This window comes from Danio rerio, chromosome 21 (genome assembly GCF_052040795.2).
Source record: "Danio rerio strain M-AB ecotype USA chromosome 21, GRCz13ab, whole genome shotgun sequence".
NCBI lineage: Eukaryota > Metazoa > Chordata > Actinopteri > Cypriniformes > Danionidae > Danio > Danio rerio.
The window spans coordinates 50,574,465-50,587,291 of record NC_141041.1 but is presented as its reverse complement, the minus strand read 5'-3'; the positions used below and the strand labels follow the sequence as shown (position 1 = coordinate 50,587,291).

The 12,827-nt window shown below is 36.8% G+C and overlaps 1 long non-coding RNA gene across 2 annotated transcripts in view; it reads right to left on the bottom strand.

The window, feature by feature from the left end:
• The window catches only part of LOC147832044 (uncharacterized), a 58,137-nt gene extending 45,462 nt beyond the window's left edge, over window positions 1-12,675 (bottom strand). Inside the window, exons 1-3 of one of the 2 annotated variants that reach the window (XR_015520853.1) lie at window positions 12,548-12,675; window positions 11,936-12,478; window positions 9,753-10,167 (exon numbers count right to left, since the gene is read on the bottom strand). This is a non-coding gene — a long non-coding RNA (uncharacterized LOC147832044). Of the gene's footprint in view, window positions 1-9,752; window positions 10,168-11,935; window positions 12,479-12,547 lie in introns of those variants that run through there. The other variant, XR_015520852.1, reaches the window with a different exon arrangement.
• Window positions 12,676-12,827: the final 152 nt, after the last annotated feature.

The following is a 12,827-nucleotide window of genomic DNA, read 5'->3' as shown; positions in this document are numbered from 1 at the left end:
TATATACATACATGCACACACAAGCAAATACTTTATACAATAGTCATGCATATATAAACTTTGTTTTTGATGTGATTAATCACAATTATTTGTTGACAGCACATACACACACGTTTATAAATATATATACAAAAAAATATATATACACACACACACACGCATGCAGGGGCACCGCTTGGGGATGGGGAGGATTTGGATGATTCTAAGGGCCTACGCAGTTTTGGGGCCCCAGATATATTATTAGATCAATAGGCCCAAACGATCAACCCCTGCCCTTTACTTTCGTCCGCAACAACCAACAAATCCTATATATATATATATATATATATATATATATATATATATATATATATATATATATATATATATATATATATATACGGTTGAAGTTTGAATTATTAGCCCTCCTGTATATATTTTTCTCCAATTTCTTTTTAACGAAGAGCTTTTCTAATAACTGATTTCTTTTATCTTTGCTATGATGACAGTCCATAATATTAGACTAGAAATTCTTCAAGACACTAGTGTTCAGCTTAAAGTGGCATGTAAAGAGCTTCACTAGGGTAATTAGGGTAAAGTTAGGATAATTAGGCAAGTCATTGTATAACAGTGGTTTGTTCTGGAGACAATCCAACACTAACATTGCATAATATTGACCTTAAAATGGCTTTAAAACAATTAAAATCTGCTTTTATTCTAAAAGAAATAAAACAAATAAGACTTTCTCCAGAAGAACAAATATTGGAGGAAATACTGTGAACATTTCCTGAATCTGTTCAACATCATGTGGGAAATATTTAAAATAAAAAAACTCAGTTTATAGGAGGGCGAATAATTTTGACTTTGATTGTTTATGCTTTAACATATTCCTAAATCATCCAGTCTAGCATTGCTAATGTAATAGATTTATCTGCAAGTCTGTAATATTGCACTACACATTTGCGAATAAAGCAGCATTTCTATAATATGAGAAAGAAAAGAGAACAACTGGAGCAGATTTATGCACATTTCTGCTTATCAGATTAATAATTATCCTACTCATCTCTTCAAAATGTATGCTTATCTTGTCATTTCCATTAATAATTAGTTTTAATGCGATCTCATTTTCACATTCTGTTAGGGACTAAAGTGTTTTACAAGCATATAAAGATCATTACGTTCAATTAGTTAAACGGGTGAGTTCAAAAGAAGCGGCTGTCAAAATATCCCCCATTACAGTCCCGCAGAGTCAGAAACGCTCCCTCAGATGAGTGAGGAAATTATTCACCAGCATTTAAATATGCGGTTGCAGTGAGCACACATCAGAAAAGACCAGAAAAAAATGGATTTTTACATTTCTTGAAAGTATATATGTGATATTTTTTGCCATGTGTGTAAATGTACTGTGTGTGTTTACCTGTGTGTTGGGAAAATGAATTGCAGGTTTCATTTTGATATATGATTTCTTAATGCTCTTTTGGCTCGTCTTATAAAGTTAACAAGCTTTTACATCAGTTTTTATCTTGTTTTTTACCCTCTTTTTACTTTTTTCGGCTGATAAATAGTATTGCTAAAAACACAGGGTTTGCGGAGGGTTGTCGCAGACAAAGGACGAAAGTGAACAGCAGGGGGTTTTCGTGGACGAAAGTAAAGAGGGTTGGGGAGTCGGATGGAGAGGAGGGCGGTGGAGGAGGGGGATCGGTAAAATGAAGTTTACGGCACAAATTAAGCCCTGTGTGGCCATAACGATCATATCGGCGACTATATCGGTCATATCGATTACCATACGAGTCATATCTGTGGCCATTTCAGTCATATCTGTGGTCATATCAGAAATATTAGTGGCCATATCAGCCATATCTGTGGCCATATTGGTCATATCTGCAGCCATATCGGTCTTAACTGTGGCCATATTGGTCATATCAGTGGCCATACTGGCCATATCAGTGGCCAAATTGGTCATATCAGTAGCCATATCGGTCATATCTGTGGCCAAATCGGTCATATCGGTAGCCATATCCGTCATATCTGTGGCCAAATCGGTCATATCGGTAGCCATATCCGTCATATCTGTGGCCAAATCGGTCATATCGGTAGCCATATCCGTCATATCTGTGGCCATATCTGTCATATCTGTGGACATATCCATCATATCTGTGGCCATATCTGTCATATCAGTGGCCATATCCATCATATCTGTGGCCATATCTGTCATATCAGTGGCCATATCAGCCATATCGGTCATATCTGTGGCCATATCCGTCATATCTGTCATATCTGTGGACATATCGGTCATATCTGTGGACATATCGGTCATATCTGTGGCCATATCGGTCATATCTGTGGCCATATCTGTCATATCAGTGGCCATATCAGCCATATCGGTCATATCTGTGGCCATATCAGTCATATCTGTGGCCATATCGGTCATATCTGTGGCCATATCTGTGATCATATCTGTGGCCATATCAGTGGCCATATCGGTTATATCTGTAGCCATATCAGTCATATCTGTGGCCATATCTGTCATATCAGTGGCCATATCAGCCATATCGGTCATATCTGTGGCCATATCAGTCATATCTGTGGCCATATCGGTCATATCTGTGGCCATATCTGTGATCATATCTGTGGCCATATCAGTAGCCATATCGGTTATATCTGTAGCCATATCAGTCATATCTGTGGCCTTATTAGTGGCCATATCGGTTATATCTGTAGCCATATCGGTCATATCTGTGGCCATATCAGGGGCCATATTAGTGGCCATATCGGTTATATCTGTAGCCATATCGGTCATATCTGTGGCCATATAAGTGGACATATTGGTTATATCTGTAGCCATATCGGTCAAATCTGTGGCCATAAACAACCTACCAATATTTTTGCTAATAAAGAAATCATATTAGGTGTTTTTATAGATTATGTTTTTCTGTGTGTTAATGTGTTGTGTGTTTACCTGTGTGTTGGGAAAATCCAAGCTGAACTCACACTCGAGTGTTATTAGCATGGCATAAACTGCATGTTTAGCTATGTTTTTTTAAATATATATTTATATAATTTCATAATGCTATCTGAGTTCCACTTTATTAATGTTAGCAAGGTTTACATCATTTTTCTCTGTGTTTTAACACATTTTTTATCTGTTTTGATTTTTTTTTTTTGTAACTATTTCTTAATACTTATACTTGTATTTTGCGTTTGTTTTATAATATTATTATATTAATATTTTATTCTTGTTTATGTAAAGCATTTTGAATTACTATTGTGTTTGAAATGTGCTATATAAATAAACTTGCCTTGCCTTTGACCCTTTTTTGACTTTTAAATGCTTTATTTAATTAGCAGGGATGGCACTATATATATATATATATATATATATATATATATATATATATATATATATATATATATATATATATATATATATATATATATATATATATATATATTTTTTTTTTTTTTTTTTTTTTTTTTTTTTTTAACACATTGAGGATTAGATAAGTGTTCAATTCAAGCTAAACTCTTGCTGTTAGTGACTGCTGAAAATAGACTTGGCTCATTGGTTTATGAAAACTAAAAAGGTCTTTAACAATATCTGACACCTTTATTTTATTGCAGTCTTGATTTAATTATGATACTTTTTGCATTGAATATCAGGTCAGATATTAGCTGAAGCGTTGTACAAGCGTTACATGATGCACATGAAACTGAACAATGTTTGAAAGTCCCAGTATATTAGCTGTGAATATATAAAATCTGCATTATTCTGTGCCGCACATACAGATGTGTCTAACAGATGTGCGAGGACAGAAACAGCAGAGCATCAGCGCTGCCAAGACAGACACTCGTCCACTTACAGCATCACTTTATTTGCGTTGTCATGAAAGAAAATCCTAAAACCGAGGCGTTCTTAAGCGAACATCTGCTTCCTCCATCTGCACAACACCAACACACACTCACATTAATATTCAGCTTTAACACACTTCACTAAACAGACAACACATTAATAAATTAACGAGCGAATGAATGAGTGAATAAATGATTGATTGAATAATTCAATGAATGAATGAATGAACGAAAAATTGAATGAATGAATGAATGAATGAATGAATGAACGAATAATTGAATGAATGAATGAATGAATGAATGAATGAATGAATGAATGAATGAATGAATGAATGAATGAATGAATGTTAACAAATTAACTAATGAACGTAGGCAATTATGAATGAATGGCAATAACAAATGAACTAATGAATGAATAAATGATTGAATCAATGATTAAATGAATGAACAAGCAATTGATTGAATGAATGAATGAATGAATGAACAAATGATTGAATAAAAAATGAATGAACAAATGAATGATTGAAGGAATCAATGATTGAATGAATAAACAATTTAATGAATTAATGAATGAATTAAAGAACGATTTAATGGATGAACTATTGAATGAATGAATAAATGATTGAATTAACAAACGAAGGATCAAATGAATGAATGAATGAATGAATTATTAATTAATTAATTAACGATTGAATAAATGAACAAACGAAAAAAGGATTGAAAGAATGATTATTCTGAACTAACGAATGAATGAATGAATTAATAAATCAATCAATGAACAATTGAATGACTGAAAGAACAAACTATTAAATGAATGAAAGCATGAATGATTGAATTAATGAATTAAGTAATTAATTAACTAACATAATTGTTTAACGATTTAATAAATGAATGAGTAAATAATTGAATGAATGACAAAATGAAAAAAGGATTGAAAGAATGATTATTCTGAACTAACGAATGAATGAATGAATTAATAAATCAATCAATGAACGATTGAATGACTGAAAGAACAAACTATTAAATTAATGAAAGCATAAATGATTGAATTAATGAATGAATTAATTAACATAATTGTTTAACGATTTAATAAATGAATAATTGAATAATTGAATGAATGACAAAATGAAAAAAGGATTGAAAGAATGATTAAATAATTAAATTAAGGATTGAATTAATAAACGAATGAATGAATCAACAATTGAATTACTGAAAAAATGAATGACCAAATGAACGATTGAATGATTGAAAGAGCAAACTATCAAATGGATAAAAGGATGAATGATTGAATGAAGTAATTATTTAACTAACATTATTATTTAACGATTCATAAATAGATGAACAGACGAATGAATGAATGAATGAATGAATGAATGAATGAATGATTGAATGAATGAATGAATGAACAAATGGTTCAATAAATGATCAAATGATTGAATAAATTAATGAATGAATCAATGAATGAATGAATGTTAAACTCTGTTTGAAGGTGATGTATAGTTAACTCTTCATGTAACTGCTGAGTAGTATTAATTAATTACATGAAGTTACTACATTGTTTATTACAAATAGTTTTTACACATTGTTTATGTCAAAGCTCTGTATAAAAGTGCCCTGAACAACAGAAATGAGTGCAGAAGTGTTCATACATGATGAAAATCCCCCAATACAGCATGATGATTCATCTGTGGGCTATAGTGGGCTTTCGCTCATGTATATTAATTCCCTCTTGATGTTGTGTTTTACAGTGCAGTGATTCCCTCTGATGGGTTAATCTTTAATATCCTCTTAAACATCAGCCACAGATTAACTAAAATCACACGTCAGATTTACTGGCAAACCTCCAACAATAAAACCAAACACAAACCTCCTCTTATAATCTGTGGAAATCGCTGCAAACTTTCTTCAGGAGTAACATCTATTGTAATGTCATGTGCATGTTTTTTATTGAGAAAAATCCCCCCCCCCCCAAAAAAAAACAAACAAACATTTGGATAGTTTTAATTAATGAATGAATTAACACTACCTGACAAAGTCTTGTCGTGCAACAAATAATAACTTGATTCTCGTTGATCATTTGTTAAAGTGTCAGAAGGTGGATTTCTCTGATGAATCATCTGTTGATCTGCATCTCAATCATCACAATACTGCAGAAAACCTCCTGGAACCAGCATGCAGCTGAGATTCTCACAGAAATCAGTCAAGTTTGGTGAAGGAGAAATCATGGTTTGGGGTTCCATTCAGTATGTGCGAGAGATCTGCAGAGTTGATGATCAACATCAACAGCCTGAGGTATCAAGACATCTGTGCTGCCCATTACATTACAATTCTCCAGCAGGATAGCGCTCCTGCTCATACTTCAGCCTCCACATCAAAGCTCCTGAAAGCAAAGACGGTAAAGCTGCTCCAAGATTGGCCAGCCTGGTCACCAAACATGAACATTATTGAGCATGTCTGGGGTAAGATGAAGGAGGAGGCATTAAAGATGAACACAAAGACTCTTGATGAACTCTGGGATCCTGCTGAAGGCTTTCTTCTTCATTCCAGATGACTTTATTAATCAGTGATGTGAGTCATGTCAGAGATGTATGGATGCAGTCCTCCAAGCTCATGATGGAGTCAGACACAATGTTCATTCTGTCTCCACTGCAGCAGGACTTTATATTCTATACTGGACATTATTTCTGTTCAGTGATGAGACTTTAGTCTGAGCAGAGTCAGACCGCACTGTCCTCATCAAATCAGTCAACATCAAGACATGATCAGATTTAATTGAGCTCAAATCAGCAAAATCTAGAGGCCTTTACCTTTTATATGAGCAAGCCTGAAGTGCCTTTTTCGTGTTCAGATTATAACCCAGATGAAGGCGGTGTAATTAACTGTGCATGAATAAAGTGAATCTTCCTACAGGAATTAAAGTACAGCATTAGACAAGACTTTCTGAAAGCGGAGGCAGGAGTCTAAGATGAACCCAGATCAGCCTGATCACGAGCACAGAGAAGACTGTGGGAGTGTGGAAATAATGAAAGTCACTCTTATGATGATGCCCATTGCTTAATCCGGCTCTGGTGAGAAGAGTGAGAATAGTATGCGACATATTTGAGGATCAGGAGAATAACGCAAACTTTCAGGGCGTTTATCACTTGTTTGTCGGCATCCGGGAGTCTCCATGCATTTCTGTGAGACTTGGGATGTCTGCAAAGTGGTTCTGCAAACTGTTTTGATCAAGTCTGATTTTAGAACAAAAACAATTAATTCATGTTGACCATTAGAGACTGGGGATATTCACACACTGCTGACACACAACTGGGTTTAAACCCTGCATGAAATTAATTTGCATAACAGGTCCCCTTTAAACCCATCTAAAATGCATAGACGATAGAAATTACACACGTTTAACTATTGAGACTAAGCTGACACACAGCCGTCTGTAGCTCCGCCCTCTTCTGAATAGAGCACAATCTCATTTGCATTTAAAGCGACAGTCACCAAAACACCACAATTAGGATCAAAGCCTGAAAGGGTCAGTTTCAGAGAGTTGGAGAACATTATCTGTGTGCTATTCTCAGCTCAAACTCACACACATACTAGAGACAGCAAAGAGACATTTACAGCTTGTTTAAAAGGGGCATAATAGCTGCTCTTTAAAGGGTCACAAAACACCAAAACACATGTTTTGAGCTGTTGACAGTGGTATATGTATCCCACACTGCTAAAACACTATTAAGACACCTACATTTCACAAAAAGTGTAAATTGGTTGTTTTTGCGTTATTTCAAGCAAATTCGTACTTCCGGTTTAAAACTAATTTTTGAAGCTGCGTCACGGTCATGACATAATAGTGTGTATTCCAGCGTGCAGACTGGACGTCTGTGCCAGAGTGTGTCTTATTACGTCTTACAGTGTGTTGCATTAATGCATGAGTAAGGCTTGGTTCAAACCAATCAGCGCGCTCTATTGTGCAACTTCATTAATGTTCATTACTGTCACCGTGTTTTCAGGACAGAGACGCCACGTTGTGTTGGCAAAACAAGCGTGAAGTGTTGCTTTTATAGTTTGCTGCAGTGAAGTTTTGTTTTCATTTTCTCTCTGTGAGAGCGCAGCTGGAGTCACGTGTGGATTAACAGTGTACGCGACGCTCCACAACAATAACTTACGTGTCTAAGGAGGATTATTGTTTACCTGAGAGCTGTTCTCATCTGCAAACGCTGAGATCCGGATTCGCTTGTAGTCTCCTCTTAATAAAGACGCGGCTCTAGTTGCTGGTGATTGTCCTGTCTCTACAGATTTGGTAAGTGAGCGACCAGTGCTCTTTGTTTATTCAGTTTGTATTTTATTCGTATCAAACAAACTATTGCACCGAGTGTAAACAAGTTAGCACTAACAGTTACAACCAAACTATAACCTCGTGTTGGATTTTGTGACCGGAATAACACACGCGGCTTTCTGACGCTACCTGCCGTGTGCATCTAAGTTTCCGGGAAATGCTGAGGGGTTGTTTTTCTCTCATTCGCCGTGCGGTATCAAACATTGCATGAAAAATACACGCTTAGAGCAGATCCTCCAATCAAATATCACGTTTGTCGGGAGGGGCATGAATGAATTCCCTGAATGAAAGAGCCAAACTGCAGTTAAAGTCCACCATTTAATCATTTGCCAAATAATTTGACTACAGATGTCCATGTAAACACAGTCACATTGTCCGCTGTGGTTGTGTGTTTTGACTCTGAAACTCGCGCGTGCCCAAATAGACACTCCCACACCAAGCCTCTTTTGTTCCTCCGACACTGCCCCCTAAACAGAGCTGGACACGCCCACTTTTCTGGCTTTTTCCAAAGTAGAGGTGTGAAAACACCCTGCTGAACTGAGGGGGTTTCATGGCCCTTTAACATAGTATTGACTCAAGTAATTAAATCACCTTTCAAGCAAAGTATCAGAAAAGTCACTTAAATGCAACTTTAATGATGCACTCCGTAATTAATGCCGCTCTCTAAAATAACTTACCCAACACTGATCCACATTTTGACTCTGCATGCACATAAGTGTCCCTCGGGCAGCTGTGCATTAGTGCACCAGTATAAACAGGTCTCGTAAAGGCATGAAAACAAACTACTGATGGGAGAATGGGGAGAGAGAGGAAATTAGGACAAAGCAGGAACAGATAAAACACCAGAGAAACACTAGAATTACACAGAGCCACGACATTCATTCATTCATTTTCCTTCAGCTTAATCTCTGACTTATCAGGGGTCACCACAGTAGAAGGAACCACCAACTATTCCAGCATATGTGTCATGCAGCAGATGCCCTTCCAGCAGAAACACCTTCATTCATTCATTCATTCATTTTCTTGTCAGCTTAGTCCCTTTTATTAATCCGGGGTCACCACAGCGGAATGAACCGCCAACTTATCCAGCAAGTTTTTTACACAGCGGATGCCCTTCCAGCTGCAACCTTCCACACACATTCACACACACACACACTACTACGAACAATTTAGCTTACCCAATTCACCTGTACCACATGTCTCTGGACGGGGAACCGGAGCACCCAGAGGAAACCTACGCCAACGCGGGGAGAACATGCAAACTCCACACAGACTGAATGCAGCCAACTGAATCAGAAGGTCACTCGAACCAGTGACCTACTTGCTGTCACAGTGCTTACCACGGTGCTGGGTTCCATGCAATCGATTTGTAATAGGACAACATGAAGAATTAAAGTACATAACAGCGGTTTGTTCTGGAGACAATCCAACACTAATTTTGCTAAAGGGGGCGAATAATATTGACCTTAAAATGGGTTAAAAACTGCTTTTATTCTAGCCCAAATAAATCAAATAAGACTTTCTTCAGAAGAACAAATATTAGAGGAAACACTGTGAAGTTTTCTTGGTCTGTCATAAACGTTTTCAGGAAGATATTGGGTCCACATCTGGGTGGCACTTTATTTTAAGATGACCTTCTTCCATATATTTACTTTAAAATGAATTATGCATAATTACATGTAAGCAGCACTTAACCCAACCCACATACTGAGCCATGAGCAGACAGTAAGAACAGCTCATTCATGAAGACATCGGTGGATTATAACACAGCATTTACACTCCTCATATGCATGCGGTACATTAGAACATGACCTCATTAACTTGTGTGTATGTGTGAGCATGTGTGTGTTTGTGTAAACATTTGAATATGTGTTTGTGTCTGTGTGTTTAAAAGTGAGTGTGTGTGTGTGTGTGTGTGTGTGTTTCAGCCAGAACTGTCCCTGATTTCATCATTCAGGCTTATTAAAGTCGTCCTCTCGCACATTGAACAGGGTTTGCTGATGTTCACTAGACTCAAGAGTAGGGTTGTAACAATATACCGGTATGACGGTTTACCACGATTTGAACGTGCACGATTATCATACCATGAACAATTGTATATCAACGGTTTTAACCCTTAAAGACCGAGACAGCCGCCCGCGGCTAAAAATAAGTATTGCTCTTAAATGTTTAATAACTTTTGATCCGCTGATCCGATTCATACAATTCAAAGATTGGCATAAAGAAGAGAATCTCAGCTTTCTCAGTGCTGTATCACATAACATTCGCGGACTTTCAGAGGCTCCGGAATCAGTGTGGTTACGTCATCAAAATGTGACAACGCTGATTTGACAAAGAAACGCTCGTCACTGTGGCTGTTTCTCAATTCCAAGAACGCAGAGAATGGACTTGCGTTCTTGTAGAGTGCGGTCTTGCCAGGTGTCCTCGGAAGAACGAACTCAGGAGACCGCGAGGGCAGAGAACGCGTCCTTTGAGAAATGGGATGCTGCGTTCTTCCTGATGGTCATGTGACCTTCACGCGTTTTAAATGGAAATTAATTAAACATTACAGCCTTCATACAACAATTTATTGTTTCCCCCCTCTTCAAAATATATACGTTGCATAAAAACATTATAAATATACTCTGCACGATATAAATAAAACTAATTTTAATACGAATTTCATCAAACAAACACAATTAATGTGTTTATTCCTTTATTAAGATGTTCATGTTAATGTTTACCTTCACCGTTTCATTCAGGGAAACTCCTGAGGTAAATAAGTCATATCTATGAACTTTAATAATAAATCTAAATAAAATGCTGCGCTTCCCACCTCCAGTCGCAATGACTTCTGGGACTTCAAGAGCGAGCTCGCTGTTGAAGTCTGCATCGGTGCGTCCTCGATATCAAGAACACATCCGGGAAGTTTCACGCGTCCTCCGTACTTGCGGTCTTGAGTATTGGAACTGAACTTAGGCAGCTGATGATGACGTTTCACGAGAACACGAGGACGCAAGACCGCTGAAGAACGCATATTGAGAAACAGCTTGTGTCTCCGGACAAACCAGACATGATATATTGATGCATTGTCCCACCTCCATGCCCAGATTGGTTCAAACTCGCTATATCACAACCAATAAGCATAGGTTTCGCTTTTGTTTGTGGACAAAGCTTTTTGAACAACACGGAATGAGAGATACATGAGAGAGCATACATTTATGCGCGGCTAAATAAAACGCAAAAAAAAAAGAAAAGTTTTGCATGAAATAATTCTCATACTAAGTACTTTTGCATGCAGAGCAGCACAGAAACATGACAAAACAGTGACACAGCAAAGACGAACTGCTGCTCTTGCTGTTTTCAAAAGACACAAATGAAGGTGCAGCTGTTTGTCTGCATTGCAGACAACCATATCCAAATCCATATCCACAGACAACCATATCCATGCTGGCACATAAAACCTAAGGATGTTCCATATTGAATCTAGTTTCGTTATGTAACTATTTATAGTATAGTAAATATTTATATCTATTTTTTACTGAGGATTTGCACCATGTTTATTTGGACTTTATTTGGACTTTGACACATTATTTATTATTTTCTTATTTTTATTTGTTCATTGTAAGTGGTGTTGTTTATAGTAACTAAAAATATATTATTTGGAAAAAGTCAAATTTGCTTCACTGTTCTATTATTTTGTAACTTTTGTAACACACCGTATACCGCGAAACCGTCAAACCGTGGTATTGTTTTAGACGATTATCATACCGTGAAAAATTCATACCGTTACAACCCTACTCAAGAGAACATTTCAGATCGTCTCCGTCTTCTAACTGATGTTTTTCTGTGTTTATTTACTAATTGAAACACCACCGAGAAGCACTTTATTGTCTAATTATTTTATGATGAGTAAAAATGACGTTTTTATTTCTCTATTTCCGAATTCAGCCCATCATGATCTCCTCATCCTCCACTTTTCCCAAACCTGTTCAAGTTTCTTCTGAAATTAAATATAAAACAAAGAATAAAGCTGTAAAAACAGCCATCCTCACACTTCCACGGTGACTTCGTTTCTACTATAAATTTGGATGGTTGATTTTCTTCCAACATTCTTCAGAGTATCTTGTTTTGTGTCATAAAAGTCCTCAAGGAAGCGCACTGGTCATTTGTCTGAGCAGACACTGACACCTGCTGTTTCTCAGAGGAACTGCACCATCTGATCAACTCCAGCGTGATTCTTCTTCTCTAATGATTATTTAGTTCCTCATCCTTTAATTAAACTGTAATTTAACAAGGTCTTTAGCATTGCTTGAACAACCCAGTAGGTTTATTGGAGAATATCTGCAGGAAAGTGATTCTCTTTAGACTAGAAGTGAGGAATTCTGGTTTACAAGTCAAATGTAACCTTACCTTTGAGAAATGTATTGATTTTCCACACCATCAGACGAGAACCGAACCTGAACTTCATTAAACTGGATGATTACGGGTCATTATCTTTAAATACAGCTGAAAAACATCCAACACTGATACTGGAGTCCATCTGATCCGGAAGTTGCTAAGACTTTTATTTCAGAAACTGAATATTGAGTAGGAGGCGGGGCTTTGTTTTGTGTTTATTGTTCGCGTGGCAACCTAGCAGTAAGAGGGATGTGGTTAAGCATACTGTGGTCATTAGCATGAACACACACAC